At 56.0% G+C, this 24,114-nt stretch overlaps 3 long non-coding RNA genes across 6 annotated transcripts in view; 2 read left to right on the top strand and 1 right to left on the bottom strand.

Annotated features, from left to right (window-relative positions):
• The first annotated feature begins 592 nt into the window (after positions 1–592).
• LOC132660218 (uncharacterized) lies at positions 593–8,088 on the top strand. Its single transcript, XR_009601570.1, has 2 exons — positions 593–853; positions 1,959–8,088. It is a non-coding gene; the product is annotated as an uncharacterized LOC132660218 (long non-coding RNA).
• Positions 8,089–16,698: 8,610 nt separating this feature from the next.
• LOC114116172 (uncharacterized) lies at positions 16,699–23,354 on the top strand. 4 transcript variants are annotated; one of them, XR_009601569.1, is made up of 3 exons: positions 16,699–16,788; positions 18,879–21,258; positions 22,047–23,354. It is a non-coding gene; the product is annotated as an uncharacterized LOC114116172 (long non-coding RNA). The 4 variants fall into 4 exon arrangements; XR_006060699.2 differs by having other exon boundaries at positions 16,699–16,859; XR_006060698.2 differs by having other exon boundaries at positions 16,699–19,080; positions 19,957–21,258.
• The window catches only part of LOC121820220 (uncharacterized), a 19,395-nt gene continuing 17,168 nt past the window's right edge, over positions 21,888–24,114 (bottom strand). The window contains exon 4 of the long non-coding RNA XR_009601566.1: positions 21,888–23,809. This is a non-coding gene — a long non-coding RNA (uncharacterized LOC121820220). The remainder of the gene's footprint in view (positions 23,810–24,114) is intronic.

Here is a 24,114-nt window from a genome sequence, read left to right as displayed (position 1 = left end):
TGAGAGCAGGCCGGGGAGACACGTGTGCAGAAGGCTCCAAGCCGCCCCTCTGCGGGAAGCCCTTCTGAGCACGGGCTTGAGCCGAGGACATCAGGGCCGTCTGCTCACAGCAGTGTTGCGGGGCCCGTCCTTCCGGAAGAGCAGTGAGAGGGTGAAGCTGTCAAGGGGCACACCGCCTCTGGACACCCAGTTCCGGCCCCCATCTCCCCTCATTTGACGGCCTTGCTCGGCCTCCTCCTGGAGCTCCGGCCTCCGGCTGGCCTGGGCCCGTCACTGTGCAGAGCGCAGGATGGGCAGGGGAAGGGGACACGGCCGGGGGAGGCTGTCCTGACGACACGAGGTGGAAGTTCGTCGTTTCCAAGGAAGAAGGATGACCTTTGATTTACTCGGGGGCTTGTCTGTTCGTTCATTCATTTTTCCAACAAATATGACGTCTGCCACCACCCAGGCACCAGGACCCAAATATTAGCAGGAAGTGAGGGCTCCTGAAAGGATGTTTTAAAAATCAACTAAAGGCTAATTGGCCAGGCGTTCCCGGGTGGGGACAGGAAGTCTGAAGGTTACTGGGCGGGTACAGCAACAGACTCTTCCTGAAGAGCAGAAGGGGTCAGGAAGGAGCCGCAGAGTCGTGGAGCAGGGAGGCGCCGCGTGACTCAGTCCGGGTCTGCAGCACACCTCCTTGCTGAGCAAGGAGCCGCTCTGAGCGCAATGGCCCAGAAGGGCCCCCGAGTCCAGCCTGGTGGCTCGAGTGGGTAGGACTGGGTCTCACCGGTTACACGGGGGTCGACTCCTGTGGGAGCTTCAGGTGACTCAAAGATCACCAGTGCTAAAGGATCTGCCTGCAATGCAGGAGGTACGGGTTTGAACCCTGGGTCAGGAAGATCTCCTGGAGAAGGAAATGACAACCCACTCCAGTGTTCTTGCCTGGGAAATCCCACGGACAGAGGAGCCTGGTGGGCTGCAGTCCATGGGGTCCCAAGGGCTGGACACGACTGAGCGATTAAACAACGATGATGACAGCTCCTGTGGGGTGAGCTCTGAAACTGCTGCCAGGGGTCGTGGTGGACCCCCAGGACAGCCACTGCCGAGTGCTATTCACTGGGCAGCTTCAAACAGCAGACGTGGATTCGTCCCCGGTTTCAGAGGCCAGACGTCCCGTGTCAAGGTGTGGGCAGGCCGAGCCCCCTCTGCTCTGCCTCCTGCCCCTGGCGGGGTGTCCTTCGTCCCTCCTCGGTGCTCCCCGCCTGTAGACACGCTGCTCCTGTCTCTGCCCCGTTTCATGGGGCTCCTCCCTACCTGTGTGTCTCCTCTTCTTTGGAGAACACCAGTCACACAGGCGAGGGGCCCCTCTTAGGGGGTTCAGCTCGCTGTGACCTAACCAGTGACAGCTGGAATAACCCTAGTTCCAAGTGGGTCTGCAGCTGAGGTCCCGGGCGGGAGCTGGGTTCTGGGGACACTTTGGCTGGCACCTGTGTCAGCAGCTCCACTGAGGCTTATGGAGATGCCAGGAGATTCATTTCTGCTCCTTGTGCTAAAAATGACTACATGGGGGAGGGGCGGAAACTCAGGGACTTGGTCCCAGAGCAGGAAGCCCCCCACCCCACCCCGCCCTGCTGCCTGCTGGGCTGAGAGCCTGGGGGAGACACAGGCTGCCGTCCACTCAGCGACCCACAGGGACTCACCTCCAGGAGCAAGCAGGGGCTGTGGTTTCATTAAAAACACCTGGAGATGGAAGCTTTTTGAGTCTAAGTTTTCCAACCCACCCAGAAGCTTGACTACAATTTTTGCTTTTTTAAAAACAATCTTTTTTTTTATGTCATTGTTCAGTCGCTCAGTTGGGTCCAACCCTTTGCAACCGCACGGACTGCAGCCCGCCGCGCTTCCCTCTCTGATTTTAACGTCTTTGTTGAATTTGTTGTAATATCGCTTCTGTTTTGTTTTGGATTTTTGGCCACAAGGCACGTGGGATCTTCGCCCCCGACCGTGGATTCAACCCACTCCCCCTGCACCGAAAGGCAAGGTCTTCACCACGGGACCACCAGGGAAGCCCCCTATAATTTCTACATTTTACCCAGAAGATTGGCACGGATGGGGGGAGAGGGGAGGCGTGGTGAGAAGGAGGCAGCCCCGGGCCGTTGTGGGTGGTGGAGATGGGGTGTCAAGAGCCCCGAGGACCAGAGCGTGGGGTGGGGTGGTCCTCCTGCGATCTCAGGGCCCAGGGCAGACAGCCTGAGGCTGGTCCAGCACCCGCTCTCCCTCCTGGCTCCCCCGCGTCGTTCCGGCACTGCTCTTCTGAGGCCAGGCGGTGCTCCTGGAAGCTGGTCTGAATGTGGACAGCCCCGGGAGCGTCCAGGCTGGGGATGCCCACTCAGCTCCCTCACCCCCTTGCTCCCTCCTGGCCACCAGCAGGGATTTCTTGGAGACTGGAGATTGCTTTGCAGCTGGCCAGAGGGCTGTCTCTGACCCCGCCCCAGGCTTAGCCTCTGGGTTAGTGGGGGACACAGGTTTCTTCAGGAACAAACCTCCCCACCTCGGCTTTTCCTGTCCCAGTAATTAATCACTGTGCCCTGAACTCCGTCACCAGCTGGACGGGTCTGTAGGAAATGGCATTGCCTTCTCCTTATAACTGGGAGCCCCCTCCTTCTGACCTACAGGTTAGAAGGTTAATTGAGATTTCTGCGTTTACATTCTAATCTCCATGTATAAGGCGTGATAAATCTTTATCACTCTCAGCCAGGCGGTGCTTCATGACTTTTCCAAAGGTAAAGCCTGGTGTGTTCAGGACGAATTACAGGGCAAGAATGTCTCTGATAAACCCACGATGGCGGAAAACAAGGATGATTTGTATGGGGTGGAATTACAGAGACAACCCAGGCAAGTGCGCCTTGAATTCCAGCCTTGTCAGAACGGATTGCTTTTGCCTTTCTAAAGCGTTCAATGAGGCATTTCACAAGGAGTTTAGCTTCATTTTTGTGCGTGCCGCTTAAGAAATCCGAAGGATTTTTAAAAGTAAACTGCTTAGATGCAAATGAAGTTTTTCCAAAAATTGAATAACTGGAAGGGGATAGAAAGCACTGCCGACATACACTGTTAATGTATTTGGAGATGTTCTTTCTACCATTACTTTCTTTGTGCTGACCGGAACAGTGGGCTCTGCTGGGTGGACCGGGGTTCAGGGAAGCAGAACGGTTAGGGATACAGTCTTTGAAATCAGTCCAGCCCTGGCTCAAGGCCTGGAACTAACATTGACCAAATGATGACTGTGGTCCAGTCATGAATTTCCTAAGCCTGTATTACCTTACTTTTAAAAGGCCAGGTCAACATAGGGGGTCTTTGTGGAAAACAGGTAACATGGTGCATGTAGAGCACAGAGCATCAATCCTGGCAACAGGGGGAGCCCAGGCCATAGCGGGGCCTGGTGAGGGCGATGGTGGTAAGGGTGATGGTGGTGATGGTGGTGGTGGTGGTGATGGTGGTGGTGGTGGTGGTGGTGGTGGTGATAGTAGTAATGGTGATGGTGGTAATGGTGGTGATGGTGATGGTTGTGATGGTGATGGTGGTGGTGGTGGTGGTGGTGGTGGTGATGGTGATGGTCTTGGTAATGTTGGTGGGGTGATGATTTTGACAGATTTAGTATCTATACAAGGCCTTGAATTAAGCCCTCTGCTGCCATTTTGTCTCTGTGTTCTCAGTATAAAGAGTTTCTTCCCGCCCAGCATCTTAAGGACAGTCGCCTTTGCGGCCCTTTTACTCTTCGCACCACGGACGGCACCCACGCTGCCTGGCCTCTGTCATTTGTTGAAGACTGCAGCACTCACGCTGCTGTCCTATTTCACTAGGCCCCTTGATTTTCCTCATTTTCCCGAATCCTACCATGCCAGAGTCTCTAAAGATAGCTCCAAGCATGGGCCCTTTGCGGGCATTTAATACATATTGAGGGACCCCCAGTAGGAGGTGGAAGAGGAGGGTTCCTTTCGAGGAGTCTGCTTGGCCGGTGTTTGACCCACCGTTTTCTGAAGTTGACCTCTCTTGTCTAATGGTGAAAGAGCTTTGACCCCTTCGGTGTCTGTGACGCCCCATCTGAGTGGGTTCTTCTCATGGCTGGCGGGTTGATGGAGACCCTCTGAAGTCAGCTGCATCCCTGCAGTGAGGTTTGAACTGTCCACAGTGGAGGTCACTTTGGTTTTGCGCTGTGTTGGGGCCAAGCGCACCTTGAGCCCACAGAGCAGCCAGGGCCCCGGCGGCGGGGGCCCCTCCTCGATCTCTCCGTGTCCTTGCCGCAGCCCCCCCAACCCAACCCCTGCTGTCTGCTCACCACGTCCTGTCCTTTGCCAGAAGCCTGAGCCGCCGCTGTTCACAGGCTGCTGGGATCACGGTGCTTGATTGACTGAAACCTGGGGAAAAACACGTTCTTTTTCCTTTTTAAAGAAAATGATTTACCAATAATATTAAAGGGAACATGAAGAGGAGACAGTCGCTGTTAAACAGCCTGTTTCCACTCTCAGCCTACACCCCGTCTCCCATGATAGAGAAGACTGACCGTAGCACCCAGCTGTCCCCCACCCACGGGTCTCTCTGCAACCGCACTGGGAAGAAGCCTGGGTGGGGAGGAGCAGCCTTCTCAGCCCTGCAGACCCCGCCCCAGCCTGAACTCGGGGCAGGAGAGCCGCTGAGAGGAGCGGAGGGACCCCCTAGCCACGGCTTGCGCGGCGCCATGGACGTCGGGACGCTTCCTCCCTGCCGTTTCTCTGCTCCGCTGCCGCCATGCTTTCCCCCCGCTTTGCCACCATCTCCAGGTAGATGTGCTGGGGGTACAGGAAGACTGCGTCTAGCCTCGGGGAGAGTGCATCATGGCGCATGCCATTTTGTTTTGTTTAGGCATTATTCCTGCTCATGGTCCCAGGGAAGAGTTAAAGAGGCTTAGACTGTGTGTGTGGGCCTAGCCGCTTCAGTCGTGTCTGACTCTTGGAACCTGTGGACCGTAGCCCACCAGGCTCCTCTGTCCATGGGACTCTCCAGGCAAGAACACTGGAGGGGCTGCCATGCCCTCCTCCAGGGGGTCGTCCTGACCCAGGGACCGAACCCACACCTCCTGCGTCTCCCGTACTGCAGGCAGACTCTTAACTGCTGAGCCACTGGGAAAGCCGCGTACCAGCAGGTCACCATGGGCAAAGGTGAGCGATCGAGGGGAAAGCGTGCACGAGAGCAGAGAGACAAGCCAAGGCCGGAGGCTGTTTCCATCGCGGCAAACCCGCCTCCTCTGCGGGTTCTGTGGGAGTTCCCGCTGCCCATGGAATCGCTCTGACACGCCGACCTGTGGTGAATGTGGGTCTCCTGGTCTCGGCGGGCGGGTGAGTCATCGCCCATCGTCTCTTTGCTGGAGAGGAGGTTCCTTGAGGGCAGAAGTCATGCCTCACTGTCACCCAGAGAGCCTGACGTGTAGGCCCTCATCAGCAGTGTCTACCGGAGCAGACGGAATAAAACTGCCCTCCAGCGCCTGAGAGCAGCTCTGCTCCTGCTCTCCTCACTGGGCTCCCCACACGGGGTGAACAGGTGTGACGACACGAAGGCGGGCGTGAGTCAGACCCAGGCTCTGTTTCCCAGGCTTCACCCCGCCATCCCACGTCCAGGTCGCCTTCATCTTGTGCTCGGAGGTGTGTGCCCCGGAATGCCTCGTTCTTGCTCTGCCACCACGGACGTGGGCCACAGCCCACTGCTCCCGTCCTCCTGGCAGATGGCTGGGCACAGTGGTAACACCACGTCTCACGCATTGAAGACTTACATCTCCCCTGACTCTACTGTCTCCAGAATCGGATGTGTCTCATAGTCGATGCAGAGGCTTTATTTAACTGCCCCTTATTATCTCCTTTCTTAGCAGTGCCCCAAATAACGGTGAGTCACGGAGCTGACAGCTGCCCAAGATCCGGAAACACTGTTACTCACGCTTGCTGAGTGTCTATCACGCATCGGCCATGGGTCTGCGAGTTCTAACCGCTGCACTCCTCCCGGCAAGCCTGCATCCCACGTGCGGTTACTGTGCCGGCCCTGTAGACAGTCCCAGGCAGGGAGGGGAGAAGGAACTTCCTGTCTTCACAGGACCCCAAGCTGGGACATGTCAGGGCTGAGATTTGAACCTAAGCCATCAGGTGCCAGACCATAAGCAGTGGTTTTAATCAAAGCCACTTCACCAGGGTTTTCCCCGGACCTTGCTGCACCCATGGCCTCACCCATCACGTTGCAATGTTGCCCAGGCTCGATAGCGCAGTGAGGAAAATGCAGGGGCGACTCGGATGCAGCGAGATATTCCACAAGCGTGTAGCTGGCTTGTGTGCTTGTGCTCAGAAAACTTCGTGAGATCCAAGTCAGATGTTGAGATGGTACGGCATGCCTTGGGTTCTTCCTAAGGTGAGACAGAAGCCCCGTGGAGCTGGCAGGGAGCTGCCCTGGAAGCCGGGCTTGTCCAACTTGCAGGAGGAAGGTTCAGGGTCCTGCGTGCAGGAAGTATGAGGTCTCAGGGGCCTCGGGGGCCTCGGGGAGCCTCACCCCATGTAATGTAGCTGCCGAGGATGTCACAGTGCCCTTGGAGACCGTGTTTGCAGGCTCCAGGGGGACCAGCCGGGAGACCCAGGGCCTCCTGGTGGCTGCCTGGACTCAGGCAACCCAGATCCACACCCCAAATCTGCCGTCTGTTCCCACACGCTTCTGAGGGGATGTTGGGCCTCTCTCTCTGTGCCTGGGTCTCTGGGCCCGTATAGCGGGAGTGACCGTGATGTCTTCCTCAATGTCGTGGTGAGAATTCAGTGGTAAATACACCCACTGTCCTTGGCTGGTCCCGGTCCAACAACGTCTTCATGGCCACGATCGTCACCACCCAGCCTGAACTGTGGTTCGTGCTGCCTCTCAAACCGGGACCAACACTGTGCCGAGCCCGTCCCTGAAATCCTCAAATTCCTCGCTGGTTATTGGGTCATCTCTGTCTCCCCCTTGACCTCCTCCCCCACCCCTACAACCATCCATGGCTGCCGGGGGTGGGGGTGGGCATTTTCCTGATTGCAGTGGACTCTGTGGGTTACGATAAATCCATGACACGGTGCGGTTTGGTGTTAATTTCAGGTCCAGGTCCCATTCTGAGAGCTTCAACTCCCAGATGAAGGTTTAGTTTAACTGGGAAGAGAAGCTGCGTTTTGTTCTTACCCTCTGTAGGTGGGACAGCAAAAAGCAAGGTCCGACTGTGCGTGTGGACAGCAGGCAGCGATGGCTGTTTACAGACCGTCTTTTGTCCACGAGTTACATCTGCAGGCAACAAGTCCGTGTGGAAGGCAGCCCCAAGGGGGGCCCAAGGGCTCTGCTTTCTGGAAATCCAAGCCCTCCTGCCACTGTATCGGGGCTGTTCTGCGTGGTTAAGGGCAGCAGGGGGACAGGCGTGCCTGAACACGGAGGAGCCCCCACCTTCGCCTCCTGGATCATGTGTCCAGGGAAAGCAGATGCCATGCACAGGCAGACAGTACTGAGAACAGCACCCAGAGAGCTGCTGAAGCGGACAAACAGCCCCACTTGCCGGCGGTGAGAGGAGAGGAAACATGTGCCAGGCTCCCTCCCCGACCCTAACACAAGGCTCCGGAAACTCTCCGGACTTCCCGAGTGATAAGAACAGAGGGGACCTCTTCTGTTCTCATACTTGATCTTTGACTCCAGCCCCTATACAGACCTTCTAAGCCTCTTGGAATTTCCTGGGCGACGGTCGTGTCCTCTGGTCTAGGGAGGTGGCTCCAGGTGGGCATGTGGGTGGGAGCTGGTCACCAGGAAGACCCAGCCTGGACGAGAAGCTGGGAATTTTCAGCTCCCCTAACTCCTTCCCTAGAGAAGGGCTGAAAACAGAGCTCATGATCCATCATGCCTGGATGATGAAGCCTCCCCAAATCCCAGAAGCAGAGGGGTCAGAGAGCCCCCAGGCGGGTGAGCACACGGAGATGTGGGGAGCAGCCCCCAGGGACGGTGTGGGGCTCCGGGCCCTCCCACACCTGCCCTACACACATTTCTCTGCGTCCTTATCACGTCTTTCTATAATAAACTAGGAGAGTAAGCAAATCTTTCTGGGTTCTGTGAGCTGCTTTAGAAATCAATCAGACCCAAGGCGGGAGGCATTGGACCCTCCTGTCTAGAGCAGGGGAGTCAGAGTCGCAGGCAACTGGCATCTGAAGGGGGGATGGGGCGTGTGGCAGGGGGCCAGTCTGCAGGACGAGGACCCTCCCTTCGGGGTCTGCTGCGCTCTGGGCGGTGTCAGAATCGAGTTGGACTTGGGACACCCAGGTGGTGCTGGAGACTGGCTCCTTGTTGTCATGGGGGGAAAACCCTGCATATGCACGAACACACACACACACACACACACACACACACGCACGCACACACATGCACACACATGTACATGCGTGCGTACACACACGCACATGCACACAAACATGCATGCGCACACACGCACACGCACGCACACGCATACACATGCATGCGCACGCACACACATACACGCACACGCACGCATACACGCACATGCACGTGCACACGCACGCACGCACACACACGCGCACACACACACGCGTGCGCGCACACACACGAGAACCGGTCACAGAACCCAACCGGGGAGAGGGGCTCCCAGTCCCGGATAACCCGGCAGATGACTATGGCTTCGCGAGCCTGAGATGAGAGCCCCCAGAACAGGGCCAAGCTGCTGCTGCTGGACTTCTGACTCACAGAAACTAGAGATGGTGTTCGCTTCAGTTCAGTTCAGTCTCTCAGTTCTATCCGACTCTTTGCGGTCCCGTGGACTGCAGCACGCCAGGCCTCCCTGTCCATGACCAACTCCCAGAGTTTGCTCAAACTCATGTCCATCGAGTCGGTGATGCCATCCAACCACCTCATCCTCTGTCGTCCCCTTCTCCTCCCACCTTCAATCTTTCCCAGCATCAGGGTCTTTTCCAATGAGTCAGTTCTTTGCATCAGGTGGCCAAAGTATTGGAGTTTCAGCTTCAACATCAGTCCTTCCAATATTCAGGACCAATCTCCTTTAGGATGGACTGGATGGATCTCCCTGCTGTCCAGGGGACTCTCAAGAGTCTTCTCATTTGTCCCTAGAGAAATGCAAATCAAAACTTTAGTGAGATGGTCTTTCACGAACCACCAGAATGGCTTAAAAAAGCAAAAACAAAACCAAATGTGGCTGAAGATGTGGAGAAACAGGAAGCCTCCCTCCCTGCAGGCAGGAGTGTGAGTGATGCGGCCACTCGGGAAAACGGTTTGGCAGCTTAACAGTTAAACGTGAATTTACTGCGTGACTGAGTATCTCCACTCTCAGGTATGGACCCAAGAGAAAGGAAACACCGATGGTAGCCATCAGGAGTGATGGATAAACAGGATGTGATGTAGCCACACAGTGAACTATTGCTCAGGAATGAAAAGGATTGAGTATCCGATACATGTTATCACACGAACAAACCTCAAACACGAAGCCAAGTGAAAGAAGCCAGACCCAAGATCCCATGCACCGCAGCTCCGTTTAGAGGAACTGTCCTGAAAAGGCAGGGGAGGTGGACGGGGGTTAACTATTAATGTACGCGAGGGATCTCGTTGGGTGATAGACAGGTTCTAAAACTAATTTATGGCAACAGCTGCATAACTTACCAAAGTGAAGCAAAAATTACTGACTCATACATTGGAAATGAGTGGATTTTATAATATGTAGAACATGCCTTAATAAAGTCATTGTAAAAATCTGTCTCAGGGATGTCCCCAGTGACCCAGTGGTTAAGAATCTGTCTGCGGGGTCACGGGTTCTATCCCTGGTCCGGGAACTAAGATCCCACGTGCTGCAGGGCAACTAAGCCCTCACCCAACAAGTACCGAGTCCCCACCTGGCAAGTACTGAGTCCCACCCACTCTGGAGCCTGCGGGCTGCAGCGGGAGACGCCACAGGCACTGAGACGCCCTCGCACGGCAGCTTGGGAAAGCTCAGGAGCCACGACGAAGGGTCAGTGCGGCCAGTGAACAAATAAATAAAATGGAAAAGCCTGTTTTAAAAAGACTGTGGTCCCAGGGATTATGCTTCCCACTAAAAGAAGTGAAACCTAGGATCCGATCATTTCCTCCTCATTTGTGAGGGCATCACGTGACATGTTAGTCATCATTAAAAGTAAAAACAGGGAAAAAAAAGAAAAAGCAGCGGCCTTCCCTGCCAGGTAAGGGCGTCTGTTGTCTTTGGCTGCGGGTTGGGCGGGGCCTCCAGCTGCCGGAGGGGAGCTTGGGGCCGGCTGCTCCCGAAGAACATGGTGCAGACTCCCCAGACCCGCCTCCCCGCGGACCCCTCTGCTGGGAACTCTGGAGCCTGAAGGGCCGGGGTAGGAAGAGGGCCTTCCAGAGAGAGGGCTGTCCCTGGGCGGGCGGTGGAGACTCTGCTGGGCTGGGCGCCCTGCCCCTCCCCGGTCATGCCTCGGCGGCTCTGTCTCATCACGGGGACCTGAGCAGAAGCGTGGTGTTAAAGAAGCAGCAGGCTGGCCTGCACGCTTAGAGCAGGCCTTGCCTGCTTCCTGGGGGAGTGAGGAGGAATGTGGGCCAGGGGTTTGGGCTTCCCCGGCCACGTTTGTTAAAACTCAGGTCTCAAGGCTCTGGGCCGTGGTTTGTCTTTGTCCATTGTCAGACGGGAAAAGCGCGGGGTTTCTGCACCAGGCAGGGTGTGGAGGTCCTGCCCTGTGCCCCCGGCCCCCACCGCCCTGTGCCTCAGGCTCTGCTGCAAGGAGAGTCTGGGGGCAGACCCCTGGCCTTTGTCTTGGGGTCCAGGCTGTCTATTCAAGTCCGTGCCTGTGAGGGGGCTCCTCCCGGCTCCCCCTCCTGCTAGGACCCACCCACCCGCGGGCTGGGGATATCGGTGACCCTGAGTTCAGAGCTCTTCACAGCCCACATCACAGCTGGGCCAGCGAGGCTGAGGACAGGGGCCTGTAGCACCCCGATAGCTGTTACACGCCGTCTTCTCCCAGGCTGGTGAAACCTCTGCTCGGTTCAGGCTGAGGTCGAGAGCCTTGTCTCCGGGGCAGAGGCGTCCTCTGCTATAAATCCTGGGGAAATCACTGCTGATGGGGGGTGGGGAACTCGGTGACCCACGGACCAATGAAACACCAGGCTCCTGCAGTCCTGTGGGCCCGGGGTGGTTCCCGCCGCTTCCCGCGGCCGGAGCCCTCTCCCACGGACCACCGGTTTCCCGTGGCCGGAGCCCTCTCCCACGGCCCTCTGAGGGCAGAGCCGGGACTCGCCAAGGCCCGAAGCCCCCCTCAGGCCCGGACGCTTTTCCTGCTATGGGGGCAGCGGGGCCCTGAGAGAGCCGTCCATGTAATGCGGGCACCAGGCAGAGGGCTCCCTGGCAGAGTGAAAACCAGTCCTAAACCAGGAGAGCCCACTGTCGTGAGGAACCGCAGGCCGGCCGCCTGCCCGCCTGGCCATTCCAGGGAGGTGGCCTCCTGCCTTCAGCGCCCCGCCTGCCCTGGAGGCCCGTCTGACCCTTCGGCACCAGAGCCCACAGTTCATGTCCTCCCAGGCCTGGCTCCGGCAGCTGCACCTGCCTGACCCGAGCTTCTGAAGCACCTTCTGGGCTCTGGGCCCCTGACGGCCACGCTGCGCTCACCCGGCTCTCCCCACCCCATCAGCTGTCCTGGGCCCGGCAGCCGCACCTGAATCCACCCGGCTCCACCCGGATCCAGCCTGCATGTAGCAGGCAGCCCAGACCCGAGAAGCAGCCTTTCTCAGGAAGAGCATCCAGGGCCTGCACAGGGGGAGGGAGGGCCCCCAGGTTCGCAGGCAGGCAACCCTGGGCTCTGGGGCTTCCCGGGGGACCCCAGCCCCTTCTTGAAACCAAGCCCCCAGGGGCCCCCGAGGGACCCCTGGCCAGCATTATACCCACTTTGCCACTAAACCATTTGGCCTAAGTTGAAATTCTTGACCTCAAAGAGAAGTGTAGGACACATTCTCCTTTTCCTTTACTGAGTCCCAAACCCAGAGTCTGCGGAACCTTCTTAGGGGCCAGTTTGCAAATGTGGGCAGCACTCCTGGAGACAGAGCTTCCAGCAACAACGTGATCTTTTCTCAGTGACGGATCTAATGACCAGCACGTTGTCCTTCAGAAATAACCGATTTGGGAAAATCTGTGGGTTATAAAAAGAAAGGGGAAGCCCCACCAGAACAAGGACAGGGAGCAAAGCCGGGCAAAGTGCCGCTCAGGTGGAAGCTGCCACTCGCTTGAGCTGACGCTTAATTAAATGGATGCAACAGGTCCCGGCTGGGTTGACGGTCCTCGTTCGTAGAGCTGCATCGGGACAAAAATCCAAGAAGCGCTAACACACCAAGCCTTCCCAGAAAGACCACCTGCATTTTTAGGTGCGAAAGGAGACAGATGGAACGAGCAGGTGTCTAGGATGCGGACCCTTCACTTCTGACTCTAGCCTGTGCCATTTCTGTGGGTTTCAGAATGCCTGCGTCCTAGATGACGAGATCGCTCAGCCCAGGTCTTCAAGCTCCGGCTTTAATAGCCTGGGCTGAATCCCGGCAAGGGAGGGCTGGAGGCTGAGTCCCACCCTGCACATCTCGAAGTGTAAATCCACCTTTCAGATCCACCAGCTCTGAGGCTTCCCAGATGGCGCAGAGATCTGGTAATCTCCAGAAATAGCTCCCCAAGGAGACCGCAGGGCGCTGAGTGACGAGGGCCTGGACACCCGGCGGGTCTCCCAGGCTTGCCCAGGGTGTCTGCACACACTTAACTGGCTGCCGGGAACATTCTCGTGGATTTTCAGGGATTTCAGGCAGGACTAAACCCCATGAGAGCTAGGTAGGGCCGGGGTGGAGGGGAACAGGGGTGACGGGCTAGCTCCTGGGAGCTCCACCCAGGGACTTCCCCCCACCCCTTATCTTCGGGACATGTGCAGAGAGCTGGAAGGACGCAAAGATTAGAGGGAAAGACTTGTGGGAAATCCCCCCACAGTTACCACGCCCACCCAGACCAGTAAACACGGGTATCAGTGGGGGCTCCTGGGCCCCGCCCCCGCCCCCGCCCCCAGTGTGCCCATGCAGGCGTATGTGTGGGGGTCAAGCTGTGCCAGGGGCAGGGCACCTCTCTCTCCCACGGGGGCCCGTCTGTGCCAGCTGTCTCCCGCTCCCTCAGCCCATCCCGGCCCATCCTCGCCTGCCCGGCGGGTATACAGTTGCACAGCTTAGAACGTGGGTGCCTGACTTCCAGTCTGCTGAGCCCATCACCCTGGTGTGTAAAGATGTGTCAAACCCTGTTAAGTGCAAATAACTATTTTTGGCTCAAGGCTGGTCATGCACGATGAACTCTCCTAAGCGTGACATCACAGGGTCACCTCAGACACGTGCCAGGGTGTGGATCGCACACCCCACTTCAGCGTGCACGGCAGACACCCCTCCTCCCCGACGCAGCACTCTCTCTCTGCGGCAACAGCCCATCGGATGCAGGCCCAAGAGGTAAGGCCTCCTGCAAACAGACGCCCAGAGCCAGGCAGCACAGCTGAGCCCGCGGGGCGCGCTCCACGGGCTCCCCGGAGTCTGAGCCACGGCGGGAGGGAGCATCGAGGGAAGCAGCCAGGCTGTCCGGCCTCGCTGGCAGGTGTGACGAGAGGAGCTGAGCAGGCTCCTGCAGCCTTCCGGAAGATTCTGTGCCCGCTGGGTCTGCAGCTGCCCCAAGTCTCCAGAGAGCACTGAGCGAGCACCCCGCCTGGAAGTGGGAGGAGGGGGACTCATCCACCCTGCGTTTCCCACTGATGCCTCCCCCGCTACAGAAACAAAGACGTGCTGGTCCCATCAGCCCAAAGAAGGGACACACACCCTGGCTGGGAGTCTGTGCCGGGTGGGAGTGGGCGCGGCAGCAGGCCAGGTGTGGACCTTGAGCCTCTGAGCTGAACTGCAGAGAATGGGCTCAAGGGGCCACATGTGGGATTGCGGCTGCTTTCCAAAATGAAAAGAAGTGTGTGTGTCTGTGTGTGTGTGTGTCTCTGTGTGTGACTGTGTGTGTGTGTGTCTCTGTGTGTGTGTGTCTCTGTGTGTGTGTCTGCGTGTGTGTGTGTCTGTGTCTGTATGTGTGTGTGTGTGTCTGTGTGTGTGTCTGTGTGAGAGTGTCTGCACACCCCTGCCTGCCTGGAAGCAGAGCAGCTGGCAAAGCACACGCCCTGGGGACTGGGGAGTGAGTGGTGCGCTTTGTCCGTCGTCGAGCTTTGCTCAGGATGGCACTGATTCAAGCGGCCTGGCTCATCTCAACCTTCCTGTTGCCATTTCAGAGGACTTCTAAGGAACTGGGTATGTTTTTAAAAGTGTGTGTGTGTGTTTCTTATTAAGAACACGTAAATTGAGTAATATTTTTCCCCAGAAGTAAGCACTGGACCAGCCTGTGATCACTTCTGGCCCCTGATTCCTGAACGTGGCTCCAGCTCAGAGCCGAGTGTCTGTGAACTTGGCCTCAAAGGGCAGGCGTGCAGGCTCAGTTGCTCAGTGTCCAACTCTTTGCAATCCCATGGATTTTAGCTCACCAGGCTTCTCTGCCCATGGAGTCTCCAGGCAAGAATACTGGAGTGGTTTGCATGCCCTGACCCAGGGATTGAACCTGTGCCTCTTCCATCTCCTGCACTGGCAGGCAGGTTCTTTTACTCAGGCAGCCCAAAGTGCAGGAAACACCCAGAACTGCCTTCTGCAAAAGGCCACCACTCCAGGAGGGATACGGTTCATGCTGGTTAGCCAGCAGTTGAACTAAAATCTTCCCTCCTACTCCCTTGTTAGGGAAAAGAAAGTTTTAGAAAATATTAAGTTTTACTGATAGCCCAGAGCAGGCAGACTCTCAAAGAACCCATGGTCAGGTTTTCAGACATCTGGAGACATCTGGGGGCGTTTTCACAATAATGGGGGTGAGGCAGCCCTGGGGACCCTGGACCTGCTGCAGCGGGAGGGGTGGGCCTGCCAAACGCCCACGGAGCTCCTGATGAAACACACCAGCATTTCACTGAAAGAAGGAGTGAGGCAGAACCGCAATAGCAACAACGAAACCAAAGAAAGAAACCATCCTCTTGTTTTCTCAGCACAAGGAAGCTCTCGCAGTGGGCAAGGCCACCATCCTCTCTGACGGGCCCTGGGGTTTGATTTCCCCTTCTCCGCCCCTGCTGCTGGAAGCCTGGTGACAGCGCCACGGTGCGGACGCGAAAGCTCGGCCACAGCCACCGGTGACAGCCGCAGCGACACAGCTGGGCGTGAGCTGTCCTAGAAGAGCCAAGGAGACGCCACTTCTACCGGCTCCGCTCACCAAGGCTGCAGCCAAGTTGGGAACGGTGACGGGTGGTGCAGGCCCCAAAACCAAGCTCTTCCCATGAGAAGGTGGATGGTCTCGGGGAGCCTGCTCTGCAGGTGCTCAGAGGGACGGGAGGAAGCGCAGAGAGACGAGGCGGAGACGAGCAGTCTGTAGAGAAGACGAGGGAACCGGGCGTAAGAAGGAACGAAACGGTGCTGTTTGCAGCAACATGGGCAGAGACCCCGAGACCACCGCACGAAGCGAAGGAAATCAGACCGAGGGGGAGAACTATCGCTCGAGGCCACTTATATGCGGACTCTAAATAACGACGCGATGAACTCATCTACAAAACAGAAATAGATCCACAGATGCGGAAAAGAAACTTAGGACTGCAGAAGGGAAGGGAGGGAGGGATGAACTAGAAGCTTGGGGTTAGCACATGTACACTACTGGACATTAAATAATCAACAAGGACCTACTGTGTAACACAGGAAACATAGTCAGTACCGTGTAATAGTCTGTAGAGGAAAGAATCTGGAAACAGATACACGTATGCACGTATACCTGAGTGATTTTGCTGCACGGCTGAAACTAACACAGCATTATGGATCAGCTGCACTTCAATTTAGAAAGCAGATGGTGGGCTGCTGACCTGTGGCAGCACCAAGCGGGCGCTGCGCGAAGGTGGCCTCACAGAGAGGCAGTGCCCGAGCACAGTTCCCTCCGGCCCGTTAGTCAGGGCTGGGTCCTGGACGGCCGAGGGTTTGCTCCGTGGAACGTGTGTGGGCCGTGAGTTGTGGGCAGAATGACGGCCCCGAGGAGACCAACACTCCAACCCTGAACCCGTGGCTCTGGGACCTTACCCGGCAGAGTGGGGTTTGCAGATATAATTAGGCCAAGGCCCCTAAGGTGGAGACATTGTCCTGGATTATCTAGAAGGGCCCATTGCAATCAAAAGGGTCCTTATAAGGGGTGGGGAGGGCTGGAGTGAAAGGAAAAGGTGTAATGATGGACACGAGAAGGCGAAAGGACATCAGGGTCTGTGAGCCAAGGAGTACAGGTGACGTTCAGAAGCTGGAAAAGCAAGGCCTGCTGACAACAAGTGCGACTCCATGCGGGAGGCTCATTCCTGACAGGGGTGGTCAGCGTCACAAACGCTGCCCCGGAGATGAACGCAGGAGAGTCCGTAAACATCAGGATCTCAGTTCCCACAACGACACCCTCACCCCTAGCCCCCGCCCCACCCTGCCAGGCGTTGCTGCTGCTGTGCCGTCTCCCAGATACGCTTTCACTTTCTCATTTGGAAACAGTAACCAGAGGAAGCTAGTGAATAATCCAATCACATCCACGAATCAGCGCTTAACAAGCTCTGGCCCAGATGCCCTCACTCCGGGGTTTGCAAGGACATCTCATCCTTTGTCTCCATGGAGTGCAGCCTGTGAGCCCAGCTCTGCACAGAGATGCAGGTCTGTAAAAGGAGGAAGCGTGTCCCGCCCTCGGTGTCTGATCGGCCAGCTGAGAAGCAGAGCGGGGTGGGGTAAGGACTCAGCCAAGCGTCGAGAGCGGCCCCGGGGTGCAGAGCTGGGGGAGAGGCAGATGCGGGAGGAGGAGGATGGTGTGAGCCGTGCAGATGGAGGGAGCCCGACTGGGGCGCAAGGGAGGCAGCAGAGGTGACGCTGGGTGGGAAGGGCCGGAGGACCCAGCCGGAGGGCAGCTCTCGGGGAGCCCACGGGGGCAGTCCTGGGCTCCTAGGAAAGGATGCTCTGTTCCTCTGGCTTCCATAAACAATCGAGGCTGGTGCCTGCTGACTTGAGAGCACCCAGGAGCCTAGGACCACGTCTTTCAGAGGCTCACGTGCCCATGGATCACCCGAGATCTAGGTAGAATCCCGCTGGTCTGGAGATCCTGTCTCCAACAGCATCTCGAGGCCAAGGCGGCTGGTCTGTGACCTCAGAGAGTAGCCAGCCCATCGCGGCAGCCTGCTCCATGTGTGGACAAGACACGGAAGCAGGAGAAACTTCAGCCATGAGGCTAAGCCACCAGAACCACCCGAAATCCCTTGAGACCCACACTTCTGGCCTCTCCGGTTGGAAGTCCCAGGTGGTGGAAGCCCCTGAAGGCGACACAGGGCCCCTTCTCGGCTCAACACCCGAGCCTCCAAATCGCTTGAGATCCTACGCCCCCAGCCCTGCCCTACCCCACACCCCCTCCCCCACCTCTGCATAAACCTCCCTGCTCTTAGGAATCCACTTCTGAGAAATTGAAAATACTAGGGAGATGTCATTTCCAGAGTTAATACACCGTAGCAGCAATCAGGACTTTTCAGCCTCGGCTCCTTGCCTAGAGCCCAGTGAAATTCACGTATTTCCTTTCTTTAATTAAGAAACTTCTAGAACTCTACAGATGAGTGCCCTGGAGGCGAACTCCGAAGGAAACTCGTCTTTTGCAAAAGTAGCCAACAGCCAGCTTGGAAGCCTGCTAGGGAGGAGGAGACACAGAGGAGGGGCCTGGGGGAGATGGGGGGCCATCTTCGCCCCCCCAGTCCCCCTGAGTATCCTCCTGCCTCCCGCCCAGCCCACGGGGCCTTTCTGGCCAGGCCGGGCACACAGCTGCCACGGGGCGGCGTCTCCCTGAGTCCCTGCCCAGCTGTGGACAGCTCCCTCCCTGTTCCGCACAGTAACGTGGGGTCCTGGATTCCGTCCACCTGGGCTTCGAGCTGTGTGACCACGAGCAAAGTGCTGAACGTTTCTGAGCCTCTGTCTCCTTGTTTGGAAAACGGACCTAATTTTATTCCATGCTTCATAGGATTACTGAGGGGCTTCCCTGGTAGCTCAGCTGGTAAAGAATCTGCCTGCAATGCAGGAGACCTAGTTTGATCCCTGGGTCGGGAAGATCCCCTGGAGAAGGGCATGGGGACCCACTGCAGTCTTCATGCCTGGAGATCCCCGTGGACGGAGGAGCCTGGTGGGCTACAGTCACGAGGCCACAAAGAGTCCGACACGACTGACCGAACGACTCAGCACAAGCACAGGCTTACTGAGAGGATGAAACTCCAGCGGAATTTAGAGGAAGCTGAGTCCTCGATCTGAGGCTAACTTTCAAGGCTTTGAGGCTCTCTGAATCTACAGGGCAGCTAAGCTCAGCTCATTCCATATGGAGCTTGTGACTCTCAGAGGCTCCTGTAGTGAGATCAAGAAAAGACAAACCAGAACTGGGTCCTTATACAAGGTTTTCGATATCTCTGCACTGCCATGATGGGTTTTGAGGATTCTACCTTGGAACTCAAAAACAAAGAAATTATTTCAAGTGGATCTGCCCCATAAGAGAATTATTGAGAGAAAAGATTAACTTTAATGTTCTGCAGCAAAGTTATCCACTCAAAGGCTAGCAAAAAATGGAAACCGGCAGTTGAGTCAGTGCATGGTTGAAATTTATTCTTGCCAGCTCATTAGTTTAGGTTAAATATGTGTTTGGTAGATTCAGATCTTGGTGCCCAATTTGTAAAGAATGCGTACAGTTCATAAATGGCTTTTTTTTTTTCTTTTTCTTTTTACAGGACTTAGAGCTCTGGGGTTTTAAATGGTGGCAAAGACCTCACAGCTTTTACCTCTGTGCCTGTCTGTTCTATTATTCGTCCTGGTCACACGTTTTGATAGTGGAGGCATAGAGAGCAGAGCCAACCCCAATTATAATTGGATCCCGGTGGGAAAGCATGCTCGTCTGTGTGCTCTGCTTCATAACGAGGATTTCATTAACAGGTTTGGGAATCCTGAAGCCTGCCTGGTGGAAACCAGGCCAGAGAGCCCCTCCCGCCAAATCACTGTTTTCCTGCTGTCTGGCAGGCGGGCTGTAGCGGAAAGAACCACACCCTTTCTCTTCCCTAGTCCGCACCCCCGCCTCCCCCACACATCCTTGTCTGCCCCTAGATAGATGCTTGAGTAGGGTCACTCAGCTGCCCCAGGCGAGTTGGTAAGATCTACTCCTTCAGCACCCAGGGGAGACGGAGGCTCTGCAGAAAACAGGCTTTATTCTTTTAACAAAAAGCAGCAGCAAAGAATCAGTCATGAGACTGTCCGGACAACACCCCACCTCCCAGAGCCTTCCTCCCGGAACCCGCCCACTCTCAGCTCGGATCCACAGCGGGGGCAGGCCTCCTGGAGCCACTCACCCTCAGCCCAGACCCACAGCAGAGCAGGCCTCCTGAAACCCCCTCACCCTCAGCCCCCACCCACAGCGGGGCAGGCCTCTGGAACCCCCTCACCCTTAGCCTCCATCCAGAGCGGGGCAGGCCTCCTGGAGCCGCTCACCCTCAGCCCCCACCCACAGCGGGGCAGGCCTCTGGAACCCGCTCACCCTCAGCCTGGGTCTATAGTGGGGCAGGCCTCTGGAGCCGCTCACCCTCAGCCCCCACCCACAGCGGGGCAGGCCTCTGGAACCCGCTCACCCTCAGCCCGGGTCCACAGCGGGGCAGGCCTCTGGAACCCGCTCGCCTCAGCCCCCACCCACAGCGGGCAGGGGACTGCTTGCCCTAAAGCCGCCCTCAGCTGCCAAACACAACGTTGGGACAAAGGGCACAGACAGACAGGTGCTTCTAAGGCTTTTGCTCTTGAAAGAAACCTTCTCTCTTGCCATAGAGAGTACTCAAGATGGTTCTGGAAAACAGGCTTCAAGAGTTCAGCCGTGGCCCGAGAGGGGAGCCTTCCATCTCTGAGGCCCATTGCCAACAGCGAGTGGACTCTGCCGTGACCCTCTCGTCCAGCAAAGGCAAGCCGGGCCTCCCAGCCCCTCAGACTTGTTAGGCTTGTTCCCTCACCGAGCGAACAGTGCATCCCTGACTGAGCCGTTAGACTATGCATCATTCCTCATGGCTGGCTGACTGTCCGCCCCCTCCTCCCTCTGTCCATCCAACCAGCGCTTCGCCCGTTTTCCCATCCATCCCTTCCTCCTTCTTTCTCCATCTCTCTCCCCCTCCCCACCCTGCCCCGTTCTTCCATCACCCCTCCCTCCATCCTTCGGTCTGTCCATACCTCCATCTGTCCATCCATCCTCTCCATTATTCCAATAAAAACTCAAGCCAGCCTGCCAGTATTGCTAGAACCGTTCAGAAACTTGCAGGGAGGCAGAGAAAGAAGACGACAAAACAGGGAAGGGAAAGAAGAATGGAAGAAGAAAGAAAGAAAAGATAAGTGAATTTGCTCTGGTTATTTTACTAGAAATTTCATTATGGTGCAGAGCATAGCAGTAAAAATCGATGAGCAAAGATCAGATGGTCCAAAAGATAGCTCTTCTTATTTGTGAAATAGGTCTAAGCTTGTTTTGTTTCTTGTTTAATCGCTAAGTCAGGTCTGACACTGCGACCCCACGGACTCTGACCCCAGGCTCCTCTGTCTGTGGGATTTCCCAGGCAGGAATACTGGAGTGGGTTGCCATTTCCTTCTCCAGGGGGTCTTCCTGACCCAGGGGTGAGACCCACGTCTCCTGCACTGGCAGGCGGATTCCCTGCGCTGGGTCAGCAGGGAATGTTGCAGCTACAGCTTCCCTGAGATGACACAGCAGGTGACCACGGGGAGTGAGAAGGAGCAAGCACCAATGCGGACCTGTAAAACCCTGCAGAGGGGAGCCGCTCTGTGTGTGTGCTCACAAGGCCCCAGCTCGTGCGGTGGGTGGAGTCTCTGCTGCAACCCCCAGCCTCTCCAACCGCCCGAGCGCGTCTGGGGAACCATCATCTGGGAGGGCAGGGCCGTGTCCCCCCAGCTCTGGGAGTGGACACACCGCCCAGGCCTGCTCTGTGTGCCCTCCACCCCCAGCCACATGCTCGGGTGGCAAACGGTCACGTGACTGAGCAGTGCAATCCGCTTTCGCCCCAGGCCTTTGTCAGAAGCCGCCAGGACGGAGATGAGGGAGGAGCCTGGAGTCCGGGAGGGCATCCTGAGGAGGTAAGTTACTCAAGAAGGACAGACTACTGGGTCATAAAGACGTCATTTGAGCTCCTGGACCCAGATACATCCAGACTCTCAGCTATGGAGCTGAGGCCTCCCGCTCCCTTTGCTGACGTCAGCTAAGCCGGCTCTCAACAGCCGGCAGTCCTGGTTGGTTCAAGCAGCGAAGGGGGGCTCCCTTGCCTTTGTCTGAGGGGTCCTTCAGCAGTAGGGGGGTGCAGAGGAGGGCAGCCTCCTTGACCCCCACTGCTCTGATGCAAGCCTCTGAGGTCAAATCCAGAGGTGCCCACGCCTCTAGAGAAGGGCTGTGGGACGGGAGCCAGACCACACCTAACCAGCAGGGCTCGCCGTCCCCAGAGGCACCTGCTGAGCCCTTCAGTCCTCGGTACTTTTGTGGGATAGTCTCATTCGTTGCCTAAGGGACACCTGCTATTTTGTAGCCAAGCATAGTTCCAGCCACTTAAGGTAAAAATGTCAGAGGTTAAAAAATTCACAAACCCACAAGTAAGCATGTCTCATATCGTAGCTCTGGAAGTCTTAACTGTTTGACAGCCTAGAAAATTCCACCGCCACAGAAATAATATTTCTAGTGTGCCCTTAAGCCAATGATCGATGGTAGGACTAACTGCCCTCCAGAACCGGAGAGACGGTTTTGTTTTATTTTTGGAAGCAAGATATCAGGGATTATATATACCTTATCTTAGTCACAGTGATTTAAGCAGCAATGAAACATTAATTTAATAAATAATGGAAATCCTATTTTTTACTTCCCTTTTATTCAATAGGCTGTCTAAAGTCTCTGAAAAATGTCTTCTTGGAATCTTCTCAAAGTTTTTGAAATATAGCATCTACATTTTCAAAGCATTTTTCAACGTGCCAGGCATTATACTAGGCCCTTGGATTCCAATGAAAATATTGCCACTGTCTCTGCCTGCAAGGGGATAACGGCTTAGCAGGAAAGGAGGTGGGAGGGGCTGGATGTAACAGATGCTGTGGCAGGATGAAGTGATGGACGTCAGGGCACAGGTGGGAAGGCAGTGGTGTCGGGGCAGACTGTGGAGCCGGGCCATCCGGGACGTTCTGCTAAACAGAGCCCCTCCGGCGGAACTCTCGACACAAAGCGTTCAACAGCACGGGGGTGAAGAAGCTTGTTCTGAAGACTCTGAGGTCCTGGCCCCAATTTTCTGAATCTCAGCATCTCAGGGTGTGGGGTATCACGCCTGGTGTCCTGGCCTCAGTTTCCCGAATCTCAGCATCTCAGGGTGTGGGGTATCACACCTGGTGTCCTGGCCTCAGTTTCCCATATCTCAGCATCTCAGGGTGTGGGGTATCACGCCTGGTGTCCTGGCCTCAGTTCCCCATATCTCAGCATCTCAGGGTGGGGTATCACACCTGGTGTCCTGGCCTCAGTTTCCCATATCTCAGCATCTCGGAGTATGGGGTATCACACCTGGTGTCCTGGCCTCAGTTTCCCGAATCTCAGCATCTCAGGGTGTAGGGTATCACGCCGGGGGGGGCACCAGCCCGCATGGTCATCGGGTGACAGTTGGTGTCTGCAGCCCAGTGAGTCGGCTGGGACCAGCCCCTGTGGAATGCCTCTGAGTCCAGAAAAGGTGATTTTTATTCTCTCAGCTGTTAACTGAAGCTCTTCGCCTACCAGGAGGGGCCAACAATGGAGAAGCGTCTAGTCACTCCCCTGGGCAGGCAACTTCCCCATCACACCTCTGCTCTGATCTCCTGGAGAAAAGCAACTTCCTTATTTTCTGTGCCAACAGCGGGAGGTTCCGGGGGACACGTCTGAGGGCTTTCTGGGGTTGGGAGGTAGGGGAAGAGGCATGTGTTAAAGCACCTTTGAACCTTTGAACACAGCTGCATCTTCAAAGGCACCTGCTGAGGATCAGGGGCCCAGAGCAGCCGAAGCTTCCTGCCGAGGAGAGAAACGCTCTTTGTACTAAAACTTACAGAGGCAATTTCTGTGCCCCCCAAAGCATTGCTTTCGGTGGTCCTCTCAAATCTGGCTACAGGATGCTCTGTTTTGTGTAATAGATAGATTCCCCAAAGTTAAAAATAAATCTAGTTCTGATCCGTTAAAAGAGTGAATTCTTTCCTAAAGGGTCCGATCCTTTTACATCCAATTTCAGAACTGACAGCTTCAAAATCACAGCAGCAGAGCTTTGTAAAGTTGTCGACTGACATTTATGAATGGAATATTTCCAAGCTGATCACGTTCTTCCTTTGAGTGACAAATCCTTTCTCCCATGCTCAGTAATTAATCATCAGCGGGCATTCTGACTACTCGTCACCTCCGTTTCCTCTTCGGTGGAGCGGCGGGAAATCGCTGCCAAGCGAGAGAGATCCGTCCTCACGTTAATTCACGTGGGAAATGGCTTCACTTTCATTAATTTTTATTTCAGAGTGCAGTTGGTTTCCAACGCGTGTTACTTCAGGTGCACAGCAAAGTGATTCAGCTACACATCCGCATATCCATTCTTCTTCAGCTTCTTTCCCCGTGGAGGTTACGACAGAGTATTCAGCGGAGTTCCCTGCGCTGTACAGTAGGTCCCTGTTGATTATCCACTTCATATATAGCAGTGAGCACCTGTTAATCCCAAACTCCTACTTTACCCTCCCTCGCTTTTAAATAATAATATTTACCTTATTTTAAAATCCAAAGTAGCACTAAAGGGAATTTTGTAATCTGCGCGATTATCGCAAGGAAGCATGGAAAGGGCTCGAGCGGCGGGATCTGCTTTCTTTCCCTTGCAACCAGGAGGGGGCATTCAGAGGGAAGGTAGATTGGAAAGGCCTCTGGGTTTGCCTTGGGGTCACCTCTTGCTCACCATCTTTCTGCTC

This window comes from Ovis aries, chromosome 8 (genome assembly GCF_016772045.2).
Source record: "Ovis aries strain OAR_USU_Benz2616 breed Rambouillet chromosome 8, ARS-UI_Ramb_v3.0, whole genome shotgun sequence".
Taxonomy (NCBI): Eukaryota; Metazoa; Chordata; class Mammalia; order Artiodactyla; family Bovidae; genus Ovis; species Ovis aries.
The sequence above is the reverse complement of the archived record's forward strand: the minus strand, read 5'-3'. Positions and strand labels throughout refer to the sequence as shown.